Genomic DNA, 6116 nt, shown 5'->3' with positions numbered 1-6116 from the left:
TTAAAAATGATATATATATATATATATATATATATATATAATTCATAAAAAATAATTAAAACAAAATTAAAGAAGTTTAATTTAAGTGTTTTAGTCTTTGAATTACACTTCCTCTGGGTTATACCTTTGACAGTCTTTAATGAGTATTTTAATAAGGTTATGGTTATTGTATTTAATTGAGAGAATATATTTTGACAAAAAATGCATTTGTGTATTTATTGTATATAAGTAAGGAGACAGTGCTACAATGCTAAACAAGTTTACTTATTTAATTTTTTTTAATTTGGGGAACAGTCACTGGAACGCTCACCGTATGAAAAGTTCTTCAGACAATGTTTCAGTCAGCAACGTAGCCTGAAATATTCATGTAATTTGGCCTGTATAGAACTAGGTAGGCCACTACCTACAGTGGGGTACAAAAATCTGGGCACCCCTGGTTTAATTGTCTGTTACAATTAATCTGTTACAATGTTACAATGATACAGAGTTAATCATGAGACCTTTCTGAAAATTTTAAAGCAAGATTGCTTTTTACTTTTTAACGATGATTACTAAGGCCCTGACCCAGGGGATTTACTTGTTAGGGCTTCAATAAGTCAGGTGAGTGTAATTCCAGGGCTGAATTTTGTATTCTGAAGTAACTCAATGCCTTCTAAATTATCCAACTGCAGTGGCTAACAACCATGGGTTCCTCTAAACCAGAGGTCACCAACCCTGGTCCTGGAGAGCTACTGGGTCTGCTGGTTTTTGCTGTTACTCTGCACTTAATTAATCAATTAGAGCAGATGATTACACAGCTAACTCACCTCACCTGGTTACCTGGGTCTTAACAGGGTGCTGTTTCTAAGGTGAAAACAAAAACCAGCAGACCCAGTAGCTCTCCAGGACCAGGGTTGGTGACCTCTGCTCTAAACACTTGTCCAAGGATGTCAGAATGAAGGTGGTTGATTTCCACCAAGAAGGAGAAAGCTCTTAATGTTATTGCCACTACCTACTTCCACTGTCACAAACATTATTAGAAAATGGAAGATAAATGGAACAGCTGAAGGCAAGGCCAAGGTCAAGGTCTGATTTCAGATAGAATGTCCTGAGACCTGGTGAGAAATGTCCTGAGACCTGGTGAGAAATGTCCTGAGACCTGGTGAGAAATGTCCTGAGACCTTGCCAGAAAGAACGCCCTCAACACAAAATTAAGCATAGTCTGAACTATGAAAAAACAAACAAACAAAAAAAAATACACTGAGAAGTCTGAAGCCATTGGGAACAGTATGCTTTGAACTGACAAAACCAAAATTGAACTTTTTGGCCACCACCAAAGAGAAAGGTAAGTCTGGAAAAAAAGGGTGAAGCCTTTATAGGGAAGAACACCTTGCCAACTGTTAAGCATGGAGGTGGATCCATTATGCTTTGGGGTTGTGTGGCAGCTGGGAGCACAGGAAATATTTTTGTGGTGGGAGAATGGATTCCACCAAAAGAGATTCTAGAGGCTACTATTTGAAGGTCAGTCCAGACACTGAAGTTGAAGAGAGGTTGGGCATTCCAGCAAGACAATTATCAAAAGTGTACCTCGATATCAACCGTGAAGTACCTCCAGGAAAGACAGATGAAGGTACTAGAATGGCCACCACAGTCCCCAGGATTTAATATTATTGAGAAACTGTGGCGATGTGCATTATGCCATGCATGCAAGGAGGCCAAAGAATATTTCTGACCGAGAGGTGTTCGGCCAGGAAGAATGGGGAAAATTTCCAAAAGCGAGAATTGAAAGACTCTGGCTGCAGGAAGCGTTTAAAAGCTGTGATATTTGCCTGAAGAGCAGTTAAAGTACTAGCTGACAGGGTTCCCAAACGTTTGCGCAGGGCCTTTTTCCTTTTTTTATTTTTTTGAAACTGTAAATAAAAATAAATTAATAGTAATCTTGCTTTAAAATGTATAATCTTGCATATTGTACCATTTCGGGGTCAGGTTCGCTTCTGTTCACTTAGATATAAATTGTAAAAGGATTTTTCACCAGGGGCGCCAAAATGTTTGCACACCACTTTAGGTGGGCATCCAAAAATGTGGGTGGTATTTCAGCCAAGATAAACGGCTGGATAAACGGTCACCTACAATATGTGCTATTCCCTTAGTTTCCACTAGATGGCAGGATTTTACAGGAAATATCCTGTTAAAAGAAGTGCCTGATTAATTTAATGGCAAATGCGAAACGTAAATGGATTTGGTTACAGCATGCACGGCGCCTTCCACCTCCCAGTATCACTGCTCCGTATGGATCACAGTAGAGACATTTATAGTATCAATGACACAACATTAATGAACATTAACTAACACAACATATGTTTCTGCATAGCGAAATAATAGAAATACGTTTTACAGGAAGCAGTTCTACTGCGGCTAAAAATATCCCGCAAGTTACTCATGGTTGTTCGCGGTTTAATAATATTTGCATTGCCTTTCAGCATTTAGCAGCAGCTGTTTTGCGAAGAAATTTAAACAGGACTTTTTTCCACGAAGAATTCATGCATACAGCTGAATAATGAGGCAAAGTAATGGAGTGAAGTGTTATGAACTGAAGTAAAAAGAGCTGTTCCGCGTTTTTATCCCGCTAACGCTGTAATCCCACTTCAGTAAACAACCCCCAGGTTAGGCACCCTGCTACAGATGTACAACAGCACCCCACACAGGAACTGAACCCCACTAATGAGATACAAGCCCTCCTCCCTTACTATTGTTAGGACCCAGCTTCTCTCAGTGGAATCAAAGTCAACAAACTCTTACTAGAGAAAAGTTTTTATTGAATGTCACAATGGCCCAGCGTGCAGATCTCTGAAACAAAACAAGTTTGCAGTACAGCAACCTTCAACACACTGGCCTGGCTTCAATACCCTCAGAGACCTTGTCCATCTAATCTGTGAGGTGCTATCTCTTTCTCACAGGATGACTTTAGGTTTTCTTCATCAACATCACATGCGTAACTATGCAAACAAGAACAAACCTCTGACCCCTTCGCCATTATACTCCCCTGCTGTATCTCCAGTCCCCAAATCCCTATGGAAGGGCTCTGTTCTGTAACTGTGCATTATACCGTGCTGGAGAATCACTAAACCGGCTTAAATTGTGTGCATTTGGAAAATCAGTCTGTCAATCAATCAATCAATCAATCTCATCTGTCCTGCTTACCTCTGTCTTCATCACTGAAAAACACCACACAGTGTACACACACGCACGCACACCGGTGTCATTATTTCACGTGTCATCTGCTTCTCACTGCAGAGCATGGATAGCTTTTTGAGATTGTTGTTTAAACTCAGACAAGTGGTCGTAAGTGTGTCCGCCATGGCCATGTAAGGAAACCCCTCTCAGGTGTGGGCGAGGGTTAGTAGTGGGATTGACTCTATGGATGGGTAGGACTGTATAGGGCTGTTCGTATTTTAACACCGCACACAATCTGGAGTGTCGGCCAGAACACTACTTCGAGGCCAGAATGTTCAGGGCAGGAGGGGCGCACGTGAGAGAGGACAGAATGAGGAGACGGGATTGGATGCAATCACTTGTATTATCCGCAAGATATCACAGTGCAACAAGGTGTGTGTGTTCCAGTTCTTTCTCTACATTGAGTAGATGGCTAGTGTGGTTCTGAAAATAAAGACAAAGAGAAATAATAAGTATAGGGCTACAACGTAGCACGCATGCATGTGTCATAGTTAACAAGCTAGTCAGCTTGCAGCATCACCGAGCAACAAGCAGGCAAATGACCAGCTAGATAGTACTGTGTAAGGACATAGTTTACTGGTATTAAGCAAACTAAGCATACAGATAAACCAAATAACACATTTGGCATATATGCGCCGGATAAAGGTCTGTGTGCTAGCACAATACGCGTAATTTCGCAGCTAATAATAACGTCAGCCAACACGGTAGTAAATGCTAAGTGCGAACATTTTTCTCCCTCGCTTAAACTAGCAACAGGCAATTCACTTCTCCCAACACATTTCATAACTTAACATACAGCATTAACTTCATATTAGAAAACTTACTTTGTTCATAGACGCACACTTTAAACTACCGGGTATACTTAAACAACACGGAGAGCAATGAAGTTGCTACTTCAACAGCGCGCCAGCCTAAAAGTAAACAATAGGTCTCGCGTCTTAACGTAGGTGCTGGGAATATCAATTAAAAGTTCATAAGCATGAAAGGGAGAAATAAACAGAATAGAAGTCCTGAGCCTTTTGTACAATAGGGGTAGTTGTTTACTGCAGTCAGTCAATTATGCCAGGAATACAGAGCTAGTCACTGTCCAATCGTGATATCTGTTAATTGCATTACACTATTTTTAGCAGAAATTATTATCCAGAGTGCCTTTGAACCGAAGATGACATAATCTCATCCAGCCAAGTCATATGAACAATATGGCTACATTTCCAAGACAATATGCAACTAAATGATTTAACATCAATTAATTATGCCAGGCTAAACCTGGAACCTCCTGGGTTTGAATCCGGGTCAGCCGGGGCCTCTCTGTGTGGAGTTTGCATGTTCTCCCCGTGTTTGCGCGGGTTTCCTCTGGGTACTCCGGTTTCCTCCCACAGTCCAAAGACATGCAGGTTAGGCTGATTGGAGAGTCTAAATTGCCCGTGGGTATGAGTGTGTGAGTGAATGGTGTGTGTGCCCTGCGATGGACTGACGACGTGTCCAGGGTGTATTCCTGCCTTTCATCCAATGTATGCTGGGATAGGCTGCTGTGATCTTGTTCAGGATAAGGCGGGTTAAGATAATGGATGGATGGATGGATAAACCTAGAACCTTGATATCATCATGAATCTATTTGGATATACATATATCACATTCCATAAAAAACCTGAAGCGATTACCCAGGATATACAGTGTATCCGGAAAGTATTCACAGCGCTTCACTTTTCCCACATTTTGTTATGTTACAGCCTTATTCCAAAATGGAATAAATTAATTTTCCTCAAAATTCTACACACAACACCCCATAATGACAACATGAAAGAAGTTTTTGAAATTTTTGCAAATTTATTAAAAATAAAAAACTAAGAAATCACATGTACATAAGTATTCACAGCCTTTGCTCAATACTTTGTTGATGCAGCAATTACAGCCTCAAGTCTTTTTGAATATGATGCCACAAGCTTGGCACACCTATCTTAGGGCAGTTTCGCCCATTCCTCTTTGCAGCACCTCTCAAGCTCCATCAGGTTTGATGGGGAGCGTCGGTGCACAGCCATTTTCAGATCTCTCCAGAGATGTTCAATCGGATTCAAGTCTGGGCTCTGGCTGGGCCACTCAAGGACATTCACAGAGTTGTCCTGAAGCCACACCTTTGATATCTTGGCTGTGTGCTTAGGGTCGTTGTCCTGCTAAAAGATGAACCCCAGTCTGAGGTCAAGAGCGCTCTGGAGCAGGTTTTCATCCAGGATGTCTCTGTACATTGCTGCATTCATCTTTCCCTCAATCCTGACTAGTCTCCCAGTTCCTGCTGCTGAAAAACATCCCCACAGCATGATGCTGCCACCACCATGCTTCACTGTAGGGATGGTATTGGCCAGGTGATGAGCGGTGCCTGGTTTCCTCCAAACATGACGCCTGGCATTCACACCAAAGAGTTCAATCTTTGTCTCATCAGACCAGAGAATTTTGTTTCTCATGGTCTGAGAGCCCTTCAGGTGCCTTTTGGAAAACTCCAGGCGGGCTGCCATGTGCCTTTTACTAAGGAGTGGCTTCCGTCTGGCCACTCTACCATACAGGCCTGATTGGTGGGTTGCTGCAGAGATGGTTGTCCCTCTGGAAGGTTCTCCTCTCTCCACAGAGGAACGCTGGAGCTCTGACAGAGTGACCATCGGGTTCTTGGTCACCTCCCTGACTAAGGCCCTTCTCCCCCGATTGCTCAGTTTAGACGGGCGGCCAGCTCTAGGAAGAGTCCTGGTGGTTCCGAACTTCTTCCATTTACGGATGATGGAGGCCGCTGTGCTCATTGGGACCTTCAAAGCAGCAGAAATTTTTCTGTACCCTTCCCCAAATTTGTGCCTCGAGACAATCCTGTCTCGGCGGTCTACAGACAATTCCTTTGACTTCATGCTTGGTTTGTGCTC

This window comes from Conger conger, chromosome 2 (assembly GCF_963514075.1).
Source record: "Conger conger chromosome 2, fConCon1.1, whole genome shotgun sequence".
Lineage (NCBI taxonomy): Eukaryota > Metazoa > Chordata > Actinopteri > Anguilliformes > Congridae > Conger > Conger conger.
Note: the sequence above shows the minus strand (reverse complement) of the source record.